The 15,922-nt window shown below is 42.5% G+C and overlaps 1 protein-coding gene across 2 annotated transcripts in view; it reads left to right on the forward strand.

Moving 5' to 3' along the window:
* The first annotated feature begins 737 nt into the window (after positions 1-737).
* SMIM29 (small integral membrane protein 29) overlaps positions 738-15,922 on the forward strand; it is a 48,132-nt gene continuing 32,947 nt past the window's right edge. Inside the window, exons 1-2 of one of the 2 annotated variants that reach the window (XM_073616032.1) lie at positions 765-850; positions 13,937-14,054. The gene's annotated coding sequence lies outside the window, so the exon portion shown is untranslated. Of the gene's footprint in view, positions 851-13,936; positions 14,055-15,922 lie in introns of both variants that reach the window. The other variant, XM_073616033.1, reaches the window with a different exon arrangement.

The raw sequence follows: 15,922 nt of genomic DNA on the forward strand, positions 1-15,922 counted from the left end.
GAGGTTACATTTTTTTTTCAATAAAATTAGAATTGAAACACAAGACCGACCGCTTCTGCCTCATCCTTGCTTCCGAGCATGCGCGTTAGTACTTTGGACTTTTGGCCGACGGACTTGTGTACACACGCTCGGAAAATTTGACAACACACATTTGTCCGCGGAAAATTTGAAAACCTGCCATCCAACTGACAATTGTCCGATGGAGCGTACACGGGGTCGGATTTACCGCCAACAGCCTGTCATCGAACATTTCCTGTCGGAAAGTTCGATCGTGTGTAAGCGGCTTAAACGCACGTTTATGCATAACATTTTGCTAGAATAAAGGAATGTTCTAGCCAGTAGAATGAGTTTACGCTCCTATTCATCTAAACTCAATACGTGCATAACGTGGCATTAAGGGTCATTTTTCTGCCAACTCCCAGCAGCGTATACGGAGCATTTTTTTCATGCGCCCGTGTACATGAGGCCTATATGGAGAATTGTCTGATACGCTGAACTTCTCCCCTCATCTTTCCATCTCCTTTTTTCTGGTTATAACTGAATTCCCCTGAAGTGCTGATAGAGTGACATTTTCTGGGGAAGCTCTTAACCAGCAATAATACAGCATGAGAAGCCAATATGAATGGAAGCGACATTGAAGGGAGATAGAGACACTGTGCACTCCGCCATTCCTCTCAGCACAGGGCGGTGAGAGAGAACCATACTGCCGACCGGCTGCAACACAACACACGCGCCCATTGACTGACTGAGCCTCAGTATACGCCCCGCTCCGCCCCCCTAGCCGCTTATTGGCTGGCGCTGGCGGCTATTCTCTTCCGGGTACGGACAGTGAAGGGAGCGCTCCAGCTGGGTAAGAGAGCTCATAGCGGTGTGTTGTTATTAGAAGGTGTCAGAGCTCTGGGTCTGTCCATTGCCCTGTCCCCTCTCCTCGGACCGGAAGTCAGGGTGCTGTCATTGTGTGTATGTTCTTTCTGCTCTATGGATTTGTCTCCTAGGTTTAGAAGGCTGACCTCTGTCCTTTGTGTACAAGGGAATGGGGAAGTCAGCGCTTTGTAGCTCATCTCTCTGTATATAGAGGAGTGCAGCTCATTCTAGAGGTCAGGGTGCATGCTTCATAAAGAAAACAACATTTGTGTGTCTAAGGCTGGCCATACACTATACAATCTTATTAGATCTGCTCTCAACTATGTTGTATAAAGGTCTGCCTGAGCCCTGATTGCACAGTGGTACGATTAAGTAGGTCCTCTATATTACATCGTTTTGGTAACTCCTAAAGTTTATAGTATGGTCAGATTGTAACATGTATGGTGCATTAAACAGTACATTTATGGCCCATATATGAAATCATTCCATGTGTGTCCACTATTAGGCTTTGACATACACTTTACCGCCTGATTGTACAATCTCCTTTGAATCTACCATCAACTAAGGATGAGCTCCGGCGTGTTCGCAAGCCGCACGTGCAGAGCCCGCCAGGAAGTCAGCACTGCATTGTGCTAATCACAGGCAGTGAGACATTTCCCGATCTCTGCAGCCACGCACCGGACAATGTCTCACTGCTTAGCACAGTGCGCTGTGCAGTGCCAACTTCCTGGCGGGTTCTACACGTGGGCTGTGCGAACACACCGGAGCTCATCCTTACTATCCACTATGTAAAATACGGGCCTGTGAGTTTGGATTGAAATTTGGTTGGATTGTAAAAGTTTGTCCTCCCATATTACATCACTTAGGTAAACTGAAATTGTACTACCAGATTGTAGTATGTATGGCAGCTCTAACAATTGATCTTTTTGCAGGCTCTCTTTCTGCTCTTTTCTCCTCTGGGACTGGATTAGTCCTAGATAAGGATGAGCTCAGGCGTGTTCGCAAGCCACACGTGTAGAGACCGCCAGGAAGTCGGCATTGCACAGCGCTAATCACAAGCAGTGAGACATTTCCTGTGATTAGCGCTGTGCAATGCCGACTTCCTGGCGGGCTCTGCACATGTGGCTTGCGAACACGCCTGAGCTCATCCTTAATCCTGGAACTGATAATCATTTTTTTTTTCTATGGTCCTGCTTGACTAATAGAAGGTAATTTTTAATCACAAAATCTATTACAGCAGCCAAGATCTGTTTATACCATTATTATATCACATTTTATTTTTATTTATTTATTCCTCATTGGGGGACATTTCCCTTCACTTCCTGTCCCATAGCCAAAACAGGAAGCGAGAGGAAATCCTTCAACAGTGAAGGGATCCCTAGTTGTCACCAGAACTAGTGCCCTCATTGGAATAGTTCTCCTCTATTACTGTTCCGGTGACAATGTCAAATTTGGGATCTTCTTTTAGTTTTGATGATAACGGTAAACCTGACAAATCAATGAGTTTAATCTTTAATGCGGGCACGTGCAGCGATGAGAACCTCAAAGGTGTTCTAATCCCTCTCCACGCTATGCAAAACTAAAAAGGGGGAAAACCACAAAAAAGTTTCCAAGTTAGTTTTGCCCTGTGTAATAAGTTGAGGTTGCCTGTACTGGATGACAGGCATGTTGTGTGTGTGTGTGTGTGTGTGTGTGTGTGTATATATATAAGGAACAGTTAGCTATTCAAATCTGTGTGCCGTAATGGTGCTCGTGGTCACACATCGGTACTATAATCCTGGGAACACTTAAATATAATCTAAAGAACTTTGGTCATGAGACCATAAACCACCGCTGTATTTTTGGCTGCAGAAGGGAACACCCAAAACAAAGCCACACACAGAAGTTTGCCCGCATGTTCCAGTTCCTCTTCCAATCAAAGATTTAAAGCCCCACTCCAGGGAAATAATAAATGGGGGGGGGAAAAAAAAAAGCCTCTTTGTAGTGAGGCTGCTCCATTCTGAAGGGTTAAATGCTATTTTAAGTCTAGAGGATGGAAGAAGCTGTTTTGCTTACTTGCTCCTCCGCTCTCCCAGCAGACAGCGCTCTCTTATTCTCGGGTAGAGGACTGGTCCTTGGTGTTCTCATGTCCAAAGCAGGGCTGTGGGCTCTGCATCAGTCTTGATGACTACAAGGGCATCCAGGCATTGGGGCATATGGCAAAAGAGGCTCCGGAGACTGGTTTTACAGGGTAGAGAATTGGATAAACGAGTAAGGACAGCCACAAAGCCCCACTGCAAGGGAGGATTTTTACTTTTTCCTAAAGTTAGGCTTTAAAACGGAGTTCCACCCAAAAATGGAACTTCTGCTTTTCAGTTTCCTCCCCCCCCTCCGGTGTCACATTTGGCACCTTTCAGGGGGAGCAAATACCTGTATAATCCAGGTATTTGCTCCCACTTCTGGGCACAGATCGCCGCAGTATCCACTGTGATCTACGCCATGTCGCAGAGGCATGATGGTACTTGTAGTTCCGCAACAGCTGGAGGGCTGGCAGTTTGACACCCCTGGTCAGTTAATCCATGCCAAATCTGGTAGAAGATGGGAGGCAGCATACAAGTGGAACTTCCCCTTTTGATTGAAGTTTCGCTTTAATGCTTTGAGTCCTGGGTTTTTTTTTTTTTTTTTTTTCTGGAACAAAGCTCTGTCTGGAAATATTGATGCTAGGCAGAGCCAAGAAGGGGTTATGTCATAATACTATGTGTATAATAAAAAAAAAATAATTAAAATATATATATATATATATATATATATATATATATATATATATATATATATATAATATCTCTATCGTATTTATCGGCGTATAACACACGCACCCCAGGTTTAGGAGGGAATTTTAAAGTGGATGTAAACCCGAAATTTTTTTTTTTTTTTTTTTTTGATGTCAGTGTAGAGTATAAGGTTTCCTATTATTTGAGCCCAGTCTTGCCACAAAGAGTTAATCCAGCTTTTAGCAATCCTCTTTTATTGTTCAGTGAGATAAATCTTGACAAACAGAGAAAAACTTTGTCAAATCCTCCCCCTTGCTGTGAATGACAGGTGAGTTACATCTTGTGCACTAGCCTAAGACATGCATTATTTTTTAATTCCCACCACCACTCCTTTCTTCAGCAGCTCTGCAAGGATTGGCTGTTCCACACCCCAGTATGATTTGGCATGCTGAAGGCATGTGGTTACTTTCCTGTCTTTTCACTGGATGTTAGAGATCATAGCAGAAGTTCAGTGTTAGAAATACACAGGAGAAAATGCATATTGACAAGGGGAGTGTAGAAGTGGGCGGGGAGTCTACTGACATCACGACTCCACCCACCGAGTTCCAGACAACAGACCCACCCACAGAATCTGCAGTTTTTCGGGTCTAATAACAGAGAGAGGGGAGACATTTGACAGGTAAAGATACATGCAGGAGGCATGTATATCCTTATAGATAACCCCTATGGCTGTAGTTTAGAAAGGATGACATTGGGTTTACATCCACTTTAAGGAAAAAAACTTTTAGGAAGGAAGTATAAGGGAAAAAAAAACTTACAGTTAAATGCCCATCAATGCAGCCTTATCAGTGTCCAGTGCAGCCTTGTCAGTGCAGCCTTGCCCCCAATGTCTATTGCAGCCTTGTCATTGCAGCCTTGGATGGATTTAAAATTGGCGCCGCCGAGATACACCTAGCCAAGTGTACTCGGCTCTTCTCGGCTCCGCTCACAGTCACGCCCAGTCCCGCTCTATGATGGACATAACACAGGTCCAATGGTGGGCCTGGGCGTGACTGTGAGCAGAGCCGAGTACACTCGGCTACGTGTATCTGCAGCGATCGCTCCGCTCACAATCATCATAGATCGGCGTTATATATATATATATATATATATATATATATATATATATATATATATATATATATATATATATATATATATATATATATATATATATATATATATATATATATATATATATATATATATATATATATATATATATATATATATATATATATATATATATTAATTATAATCTCTCTTTTTAATATGTCTTTTTCTATCACTCAAATTTATGTACTATAACCTTTAAATATAATCTATTTTAACGGATGACTCCTTCCGTCTATAATGCTGACATTCGTTACAGAGGTATTTCATTCTGAATCTGCCTGCTACCTGTTCAAGGTCTAGGGTTATGTCTTGCTGTAGGGTTGGTCCAATAAGGGTGTTAACGTTTCCTCTTGGTTTAGTGTAGGGATCTCCAAACTACAGCCCCGCATCTGTTGCGGAACTACACGTCCCATGAGGCTTTGTAAAACTCTGACATTCAAAGACATAATGGGAATTGTAGTTCCTGAACAACTGGAGGGCCATAGTTTGTAGACCCCTGGATTAGTGAATACAGGCGGTCAGGGCCGTCTTTATTATTGATTGGACCCTGGGCAAAAATTTTCTTGGGGCCCCCCCCCATTCATTTTCACGCTCCACCTGCTCTGAGACATACAATAAATAGCAACTAGACTTAAAATCAGTTTACTATATCAGATCAGGCAGCAATTGCGATTGGTTGCCAGTGGTTGCAGCATATCATTACTGCTTACTGACTGGTTGCCAGAGGTTACAGCACACATTACGGCTCACTGATTAGTTGCTAGAGGTTACAGCAAATGATTTCTGCTTGCTAATTGGTTGCTAGAGATTACAGTACAGTATTACTGCTTACTGATTGGCAGCTCATCATCTGCTCACTGCAGGGGGGCATGATATACATATGAATGCCGCCTTTATCTACATATCAATGCTGCCGGCTGCAGCTATTTACCTATGCCTCCGCTATTTACAAATGAATGCCGGTTATTTACATGTAAACACAGCGTCTGCAGGTGAGTCATCTGTACACAACAATAAGGCAGAGCTGGGCAGCAATAGTACCAGCACTTCACACTGAGATATTGGGACACAGCACAGGACTAAAACTTCAAAGAACAAGGGAATTAAAACTGGGATAGTTGGCAAGTATGAGGCAGCTGCTTTGGGCCCCACAACAATGACAGGGCCCAGGGCAGCTGCCCCTTTTGCCCTGCCTTAAAGACGGCCCTGCAGGCGGTCCCCGGGTTACAAACAAGACAGGGACTGTAGGTTTGTTCTTAAGTTGGAACAGGTACATTTTTTAAGTGTAGCTCCAGCCAAAAAATCTATTTTTAAGCTTTTCAGATAGCATAGGAAAGGGTTAACACCCCTGTAATGTTTGTTTAGCTGTCTGTGCCCTTGTTCAGAAGATTTCACTTCACTTCCTGTCCCAATGACAATTGGATTTTGAAAATTTTGGGCTGTTGGGGGAAACATGGACTGGTGATAAAGCATCAGTGGAGACACCTTTTTCCCATAGTAACTCTTATGCCCCGTACACACGGTCGGACTTTGTTCGGACATTCCGGCAACAAAATCCTAGGATATTTTCCAACGGATGTTGGCTCAAACTTGTCTTGCATACACACGGTCACACAAAGTTGTCGGAAAATCCGAACGTTCTGAACGCGGTGACGTAAAACACGTACGTCGGGACTATAAACGGGGCAGTGGCCAATAGCTTTCATCTCTTTATTTATTCTGAGCATGCGTGGCACTTTGTCCGTCGGATTTGTGTACACACGATCAGAATTTCCGACAACGGATTTTGTTGTCGGAAAATTTTATATCCTGCTCTCAAACTTTGTGTGTCGGAAAATCCGATGGAAAATGTATGATGGAGCCCACACACGGTTGGAATTTCCGACAACAAGGTCCTATCACACATTTTCCGTCGGAAAATCCGACCGTGTGTACGGGGCATTACAGGAGAGAATTTCCCTTCTTAGGGGTAGATTTCCTCTCACTTCCTGTTGTCTCCCTTCGTTTGTAAGTAGGAGTCATGTGCAAGTTGAATGTTTGTAAGTAGGGGACCGCCTGTAATGTGTTCACTTCAAACACCCAATCACTGAAATTTAAAAAGCTATGCTTTCAATTGAAAATATAGTGTATTTTCAGTGAGTATATATTTTGCAGCATAACAGATTAAAAGTGCACTAAACCTCACATAATAATAAACTCCTGTAAATAAGTGTCCATTTACACACATAAAAATCTACAAAAAGTCCAGGTGCATAAAATTATATATATCTCTTGAATGCTGACAAAACATGAATAATAATCACTCCATTCTCCATGACAGTCACTGCAGGATCTATGTGCTGAAAATAATCACCACCACCTCAGTGTGCAATGCCTGCTCACGTTAAAGAAAGATCCCCTTGGGTCTATTGGCACTTTCAGTGATACTCCAAAAAAGATCAGAAAGTGATTTCAAATATTGGTTCCAGGATTATCAGAACTTCTCCTCATAAAGTTTATTTCTCCAGGTTCAGTTTCTCAAAGCAAAATAAAAATCATTATCGCGCAAGATTGAATATATTTTTTGCTTTTTATTAATAAGAATTCCTTAATCATATGCACTCACATTTCATTGATGATAAAAACACCTCAAAAGAACAGTTTACAATGGGACAGCTCTCCTCCTCATTTCACTTCCTCAATTACGAGACACCGGAAGAGTCATCACCGGCTCCTCCCGACGCGTTGCGTCACAGGTCACATAACTTTCTGAAGGGAAAGTCACGTGCGTCACAGGTCACGTGAGAAAGTCACCAGACCTGTGACGAAACGCATCAGGATGAGCCAGTGACGACACTTCCGGTGTCTCGTAGTTGAGAAAGTGAAATGAGGAGGAGAGCTGTCCCATTGTAAACTGTTCGTTTTAAGGCGTTTTTATCATCAATGAAATATGAGTGCATATGATTAAGGAATTCTTATTAATAAAAAGCAAAAAATATATTCAATCTTGCGCGATGATGATTTTTATTTTGCTTTGAGAAACTGAACCTGGAGAAATTAACTTTATGAGGAGAAGTTCTGATAATCCTGGAACCAATATTTGAAATCACTTTCTGATCTTTTTTGGAGTATCACTGAAAGTGCCAATAGACCCAAGGGGATCTTTCTTTAAGGTGAGTAGGCATTGCACACTGAGGTGGTGTTGATTATTTGCAGCACACAGATCCTGCAGTGACTGTCTCACGGAATATATATATATATAAAGGCTGCACTGATGGGTACTTATGGGTGGTACTGATAGGTGGCACTGATAGGCATCACTGATGGCACTGGCAGGCATTGGGGATGGGCACTGATTGGCAGCTGCCTGGGCACTGATTGGCATTACCCTGGTGGTCTAGGGTGGCATGCCTGGTGGTCCTGGGTGGGCATCCGAGGGGGTCTGCGCTAATAAACAATCAACGCAGACCCCCCCTGTCAGGAGAGCAGCCGATTGGCTCTCCTCTACTCGCATCTGTCAGACGCGAGTGAGGAAAGCTGATCAACGGCTCTTCCTGTTTACATTGTGATCAGCCGTGAATGGACACGGCTAATCACGTGATAAAGGGCCTCGTCAGAGGCTCTTTACCGAGATCGGTGTAGCGGTCTGTCAGATTGACACCGCATCACTGATGGGCGTGACGCGGGTGCACGTGAGCGGTCGTTCTGGAGGGCCGTCATATGACGTGCACCCAGAATGAGAGCCGCGCCATTTGACAGCGGGGTGGAAAGTGGTTAAAGCAGGTTAGCTTTAGACCGTTTTAACCGGTTTCCGCTAGTGTAAATCTCCTTTTTATTGTGCCCCTAGGCATAAATGAGCAATCAAAGTAATACTGAAGTCTTTGTTATTAAAAAAATCAAAATAGAAGTCATACTTGCCTGCACTGTGCAACAATATTGCACAGAAAGCAACATCTGCTTTTCTGGCAGTCCCCCTCTGGAGCTGTCGCCTTCTTCCTGCTCCAAGTAATTCCTTAGCAACTTGGGTGTGTCTGTGCTCCTAAATCAGGCTGTGTGCGTCCATGGACACACACACGGCTGGTAAGCCATGCCCCAACTTCCTCCTCACAAGAGTTTGACTGACAGCGGTAGGAGCCTATTGCTTTGCTGCCCTCAGTTTCTCCTGTGAAATGAGGGGAAACTGTGCTGGGGCTGAAGACAGTGCTGGAGCTTGGCCTCTCAGTATGCTGTGTAAACTGTATGCAGCATCAGTTACATACAGCAATGTGTTCATTACAATGGCTATTAGTTACACATAGCTACTGTATGGTGTAGACCAGACATTTCCAAAGTCTGGCCCACATTCCGGTTTAATATGACCCCCCTGGTGATTTGGATATATATCTTTTGTGGTCCCCAGGGCCACAAAAAATATTTATCGGCACTGCCTCAGAAGGGGCGGGGCAATTGCTGTCAGATTACATACTGGAGAATCTCCTGTTTACTCTGTAAAGTCCTGTCTCCTGGGCTGCCATTGGATGACTGTTCTGTCTTTCATAGTAGGCGGGACTTTGTATTAAAGAGGCCACAAGTAAACAGGAGATTCTCCTGTATGTAATCTGTTGGCGCTCGTCCTGCCCCCCTCCCTGTTCCCTCCGAGACTGCAGATGGGCATCGATCAGAATGCACTGATTGCAATGGTGCGGCTGCATTCATGGGAATTGCGAGGCTGCAGATAGGCACTGATTAGGCTGCATTGATGGGCACTGACCTTTTATTTTGCTTCACTGTTCTTTATTTAAAATTTATTTTTTTTCCCTTAAACTTCCCTCTTAAAGTGAAGGTGCGAGTTATACACCGATAAATACGGTATATCTAAAACACGCCCGAGCTCATCCTTAGTCCTGAGCGGCAGTCGGGATTCGTTGGGGGCCATAAAAGAGATATGGATCTATATCTATCTCTATCCAAATAACACGCCCAAGCTCATCTCTTCACCACACACAGCCACAAAGGCAAGATAATTCTTGTTGGGCAGTGTATTAGTGCTCAGACGAACACACTTATGCCCCGTACACACGGTTGGATTTTCCAACAGAAAATGTTTGATGGGAGCTTGTTGCTAAATATTCCGACCGTGTGTAGGCTCCATCGGACTATTTCCATCAGAATTTCCGTCACACAAAATTTGAGATCTGGATCTCAAATTTTCCGACAAAAAAAATCCGTTGTCGTAAATTCCGATCATGTGTACACAATTCCGATGCACAAAGTTCCATGCATGCTCAGAATCAAGCAGAAGAGCCGCACTGGCTATTGAACTTCCTTTGTCTCTGCTCGTTGTACGTCACCGCGTTCTTGACGTCCGGAATTTCCGACCAAGATTTGTGTGACTGTTTGTTTGTACGCAAGACAAGTTTGAGCCAACATCCGTCTGAAAAAATCCATTGATTTTTGTTGTCGGAATGTCCGATCGTGTGTACGGGGCAATAGACTGAATTTTAATGGTTCAAAGAATGTCACGCAAAATGGTTGGCCCTCACGCATATTTACTTCATCATATCTGGCCCTCCTTGAAAAAAGTTTGGACACAACTGGTGTAGACGAACGTGCACATTTTTGTCTGGAATTCCTATTTTATTTTATTTTTTTTGTTTTGTGTTTTTTTTTTTTTTTGGGGGGTTTAACTCGAAGAAACTTATTTGAGAGCAAAATGAAAGCCCGAATCTATAAGCACTCAGCTGTATAACGTGACAATGCAGTAACCATCTGAGTAATGTATCCAGTCAGTGATTTGTCATTCCGTCTTTCTAGCTAGTAATCATTTCAGCTCCTTTTGACAATAAAATGTTTCTTCCTCAACCCCTTTTTTTGTCAAAGGAAGGAAGATATATAATACTGTGCAGTGCCCAAATATGTTGTAACTGTCTGAGAAAAAGAAGGCTTATATTGTTTAATCAGACTTGCAGACTAATAATTATTGAAGTGAATGCTATAAGTTCTGGATAGAGTGCTAAGGGGTTAACGACCCTCCACCAAGTTTTTATTGTGGTCTGTGTCCCCACTGGTGAATCCAGAGGTTCTGGTTTACAAATGTTAAGTATGGTATTTTGTAATATCCACACTCTATCCAAAACAAAAAGCTTTTGGCTAGACATACACTTTAAGGGCCTAACACAGTAACAGTGGGACTGGAGCAAATTAACAATTTGCCAGTGGGGTTTCTTTTGTGGCTCTTTAAAGGCCAGTTAAATGTTCAGTATAAATCTGCCATATACACTCCAGATAAATTTAAAACAAAAGGGGATCAATCTTAAGCCTTGTACACACGATAGGATTTTCCGACAGGAATCCGACCGTGTGTATGCTCCATCGGACAATTGTTGTCGGATTTTCCGCGGACAAATGTTAGATGGCAGGTTTTAAAATTTTCCGCTGACAAATGTCTGTTGTCGGATTTTCCGAGCGTGTGTACACAAGTCCGTCGGACAAAAGTCCAAAGTACAAACATGCATGCTCGGAAGCAAGGGCGAGTCAGAAGCGGTCGGTCTTGTAAACTAGCGTTGGTAATGGAGAATTAACATTCGTGACGTGGCAGAATATGAAATCTCCAAATGCAGCGCACAATTCTCTTCTTCTTTAATGGGATAATAATGAAGCTGCTTTGCTGGTGATACTGATGGAGTTATTGCAAATTGATTTTTAAAGGTTTTTTTTTTTCTAGTGATATCGAGAATAATATGTCCACTATTTTTTTTATTGTGCATTAAAAAAGAAACCAAATAAAATTAGACATGCTATCTGCCAATAGAACTTAATCAAAAAGTGCATTCTATGCATCCAGAAATATAGAAAATTATACCAAATCAAATCATTATTCAACCAAAAAAAAATAATGTCAAAGCAGTAACTCCAGGGCCAATAATAAATGACACGTTATCTCCTCCAATTCCGCAACACGGCTGGTTGACGAACGGCCGTTCAGATACAAACTGAAAAGTGCTAATTAACACTCACCAAACTTCTACTAACACGAAATTAAGTCACTACGTTCGTATTTGTTGGCCGACAATTCCTTGCCGCTTGTATGCAAGACAAGTTTGAGCCAACGCCCTTCGGACAAAAGTCCACAGTTTTCTTGGGCAACAATCCGATCGTGTGTATGAGGCTTTAGGCTGCACTGTCACTGGCAGCTTTAACCAAGCCTGAGCATGGTTCAACCCCCTTGGTCCAGTTCGTTTGTGTAGTGTGAGTACTTTGAACCTTGCCCAGGACCCTTGCATGATTCACTTGTAGTCTGGTACGGCTATTTTAAGCAAGTGCAAACCGTGCCTGAGCACAGAAGCAGGGATCCCTGTGGACTGGTTGGTAGAAGTGATAACGTAAGTGTGCACAGGAACACTGGCTTGCAAACCAGTGGGGAGGGAAGACAATCCAATTTATGCCATGCCAATGTGATTGCACCCTTACAGTTAAAGTCAAAACAAAATAGAAATAGTAGCTAATACAGTACCAACATCACATGTATAAGGCAAAACCCTCAAAATGGGACTTTAACAGTACTGGGTCATTGTTATGTCAATTAAATGGAAAGTGTTTCTAGGTAGTATAAGGCTGGGTTCACACCTATGCGAATTGGATGCGGTTTTCCCTCCACATCCAATTCGCATGGTAGGAGATTGTGACTGGCTCTCTATGGAGCCGGTTCACATATCACCGCTACAGCGCAAATTTGCACAGAGGTTTTGCACGTCTTTGAGTCCGTTTCAGGACCTGAAGCGGTGAATGGGGATGCATTGGACCCCCTGCTATGAGCCCCATGCAGAAGTAGTGTGAACCCAGCCTTAAAGTTAGTAAATCTTTATTAATATAAATTGTATAAAACATTACAATACATCTTAAAAATGATGGGGAAACAATGTTCTTAACACTGTACTCAGTTGGAATCACCAAAAAACAAAGTATGTGTTCAGCAACTTCCATCCTTTGTTCTTTGGTGATTCCAGTATTAAGAAAAATGTTTCCATAATTTTTAAGATGTAATGTTTTATACAATTTGTATTAATAAAGATTTACTAACTTTAATACTACCTAGAAATACTTTCCATTTACTTGGATTTTTCCTTGCTGTTAAAGTGTAACTACACCCCCACTGGGTGATTAATGTACATTGCAAGGATTTTAACAAACTGAAAAAAATAGCTGTTTTTCTCTGTCTCCATGTGCAAAATGAATCTGTATAGGAGTGATTTCATAATGGTCAATCAGCTACTGCACTTGCAGGGTTCTAATGATGAAAGTGGTGGGATCATCATTCCTTCAGATGTGACTTCCCTTTTAGAAGTATCTCACTAAAAAAAATATATATTTTTTTTTTTGCTGGGATGTGCCCAAAATCTGACCTGTATCTTAGTGCAGACTTTTGGGAAAATCAGTAAGCCAATCACACAAGCAGGAAATGACATTTCTGGGGGACATTCTGTACACCATCTGTGTATGTAACACCTCCAGGTTGCCATATTGCATTGCGTTTTACAGAAAATTACAGTGCTGCAGATTGAAAATGAAAGGTCATTTTTAATAACATTAAATTACGATATGACTTGTGTCGCAATTGTATATGCTCTATTTATTTATTTATTTATTTATATTTCTTTTATTTGCTATTTTTTTTTTCCCACGACAGTGGAGTTACCCTTTAAATTTCATTGGAAACGGTCACAACCTGATTAGAAAAGCCTGTCCCCTGCTGACATACTCTAAAGAAATAACCTTGCTCAGTGTAAATGTAGTGGTCTCTCTGGAAGGGTCTGACACATCCCATGCTGAGTCAGACCTTTAGTTCTGCAATCTACAATGTTTATACTCCCTGCTGATTGGAGATCCCTGGCTCTAGCACTGACTCGTAGTTGATACAACTGGCTATAGAAAAATGTTGACATTGGCAGCCCTTTAAACTGCTGATTGCTCATGAGATCCTGTTATCATCACTTTGTTTTTGAAATAGTTCCCTGGAAATGTCCTTCAAGTGCATTGAGTCTCTACTTATCTGATTAATGAACCATATTCACTTAATGTCCCATCTCTAAAAGTCTATGCTTGACATCTGGCCTAATGGCCTTGTAACTTGAAAGTAATATTCTCAATTTTGCTTACCAAAAAATTTACATTTTCTTCTCATGTAATAATTATTTTCAAATATTTTTTAGACAATATTGTTGATCAAGCAAAGTGCAGACAGTTTATAACACCGTCAGCCATTCTTTCTAATGTGCTGCCTCTGATAGCATGCTATAATGGAAACCTGAATACCACTTTATTGGCAAGGTAAGCAAAAATAATGGAAAAAATGTCACACATCCATAAGTAGGCTGAATATTGTTATAAGTTAATGGTACTCTGAGTTCAAAATGTAAACCTTGAAATCCATAAAGGGAAAACTGTTTACTTCCTTGGCATTTAAAGGGATACTGAACATACACTGTTTATTTGACATTGTCCCTTCTCTTTCTGTATATGAAGGATTGTACTGTAATCATTTTGATAAAAAAAACAGAGCTGCACTATTCTGGAAAAAATTAGAATCACGATTTCTTTATCGTACATCATGGGAAACAGAGCCTAAGTTAATAACTTAATGGTGTGTAATGGGTATATAGGCACCTTCAGGTGATGGAAACTAATATACCCAATCCAGGAAGTTCACTCCCTGTATAACCCCTCCTCCTTCCAGGAGCACATCATCTATGGTGTTGGTCACGAGTGAAGATGTGCTCTGAGGAGCTCCAAGAGGGATCCATGCTGGATTTAAATAGCCTCCATAGAACAGATCCATCCAAAGTGCCACTGAGGCCAAAGTGGATGGTACCTGGGCCTCGTATACGAAGCACAAGGTTGTGCCTGTAATGCCTCTCTTTGTGGGGCTGGACCCAGGGCTTTGGTCATGCTACATTACCTAAAGGCTTTACTGGTGGGGTGCTTTTTACAGGTCCAAGAGAGTGGAACCTCAATAAAAAGGGACCCGGTGCTTGAAGGTTTGCTAAACGCAGCCCGCCGTGATGGGTAAAGGTTGGATTGTCTGTTATTTCAGCAAATCCTGTGGCGGGGATAAGGTAAGGGAAGAAACTTAGGAACTAAAGTCCACCTATGCTTTCTTCTTTAAGGGAAAAAATGTTGTTATGCCTTAAATCTCCACTAGAGGGAGTGTATGCACATCCTGTTGTCTTCACTTCAGCTCATTGTCAGTCTGTGTGTCCCAAAGCCTCAGTTGGTGGTTACTAACCCAGAATCCGCTGAAAGGAAAATACCTTCAGACCAGTTATCTGGAAAGTGGTAAAAACAGATGCCAGCCTTTCAGGCTGGGGAGTAGTACTAGAAAAGACAACTGTCCAGGGACAGTGGTCAAGAGCTGAAAGAACTTTGCCCATCAATATCCTAGAGATTCGGGCAGTGCGTCTGGCTCTAAAGGCCTGGACTTCCAGGTTATGGGATTGTCCTGTCAGGATCCAATCCAACAATGCCACAGGTATGGCCTATAGCAATCACCAAGGGGGCACCAAGAGTCTCTCAGCGTAGAGAGAGGTGAACCATATTCTAACTTGGGCAGAAAGGAATGTTCCATACCTATCGGCAGTCTTCATTCCGGGAGTAGAGAATTGGCAGGCGGACTACTTTTGTCGCCAGCAGTTATTCCCAGGGGAATGGTCTCTTCACCCCGACATTTTTCAGGCTGTTTGCCAAAGATGGGGGACTCCGGACGTAGATCTTCTAGCGTTCAGATTCAACATGAAGTTAGTCAACTTAGTGTCCAGGACAAGGGACACTCGCATGCGGAACAGATGCGTCGGTGACCCCGTGGGATCAGTTCTCACTGATCTATGCATTTCCCCCTATTCAGTTGCTGCCACAATTTTGCAGGATCAAGCTGGAAAGAAAGCCGTTAGTTCGGGTAGCACCAGCATGGCCCAGAAGTTCATGGTATGCAGAAATCGTAAAGATGGCAGTGGAGGGTCCATGGTCCCTCCCACTATGGCCAGACCTACTCTCACAGGGGCCTATATTCCATCCTACCTTATGGTCTCTAAATTTAACGGCTTGGTTATTGAAACCCACATTCTTAAGAAACATGGGCTTTCCGGGTCAGTTATCTCTACCCTGATTAATGCAAGGAAGCCAGCTTCCAGAACTATATATTA

The sequence above is a fragment of the Aquarana catesbeiana genome, linkage group LG02, assembly GCF_042186555.1.
Source record: "Aquarana catesbeiana isolate 2022-GZ linkage group LG02, ASM4218655v1, whole genome shotgun sequence".
In the NCBI taxonomy this organism is placed as follows: domain Eukaryota; kingdom Metazoa; phylum Chordata; class Amphibia; order Anura; family Ranidae; genus Aquarana; species Aquarana catesbeiana.